This window comes from Mesitornis unicolor, unplaced genomic scaffold (assembly GCF_000695765.1).
Source record: "Mesitornis unicolor isolate BGI_N332 unplaced genomic scaffold, ASM69576v1 scaffold42917, whole genome shotgun sequence".
NCBI classification, from domain to species: domain Eukaryota; kingdom Metazoa; phylum Chordata; class Aves; order Mesitornithiformes; family Mesitornithidae; genus Mesitornis; species Mesitornis unicolor.
In genome coordinates this window covers 1049-1394 of record NW_010195134.1, presented here as the reverse complement: position 1 = coordinate 1394, position 346 = coordinate 1049, and positions in this window count along the sequence as shown.

Below are 346 nucleotides of genomic sequence, written 5' to 3'. Positions count from 1 at the left end.
GGTGGGGGGCACCCATGTCAGGTGGGGGCACCCATGCCAACCCAAAGCACTGTCTCTGTAGCACCTGGGGGGCACAGCCCCTCCTGGCACCTGTCCCCCAGTGTGACCAAATATCCCCAGTGTGTCCTATGGCCCCTACAACCCCAGGGGGCCCCCATTGCTGGTGGGGGGCACCCATGTCAGGTGGGGGCACCCATGCCAACCCAAAGCACTGTCTCTGTAGCACCTGGGGGGCACAGCCCCTCCTGGCACCTGTCCCCCAGTGTGACCAAATATCCCCAGTGTGTCCTATGGCCCCTACAACCCCAGGGGGCCCCCATTGCTCCCAGGTCTCCCCAACGTCCGC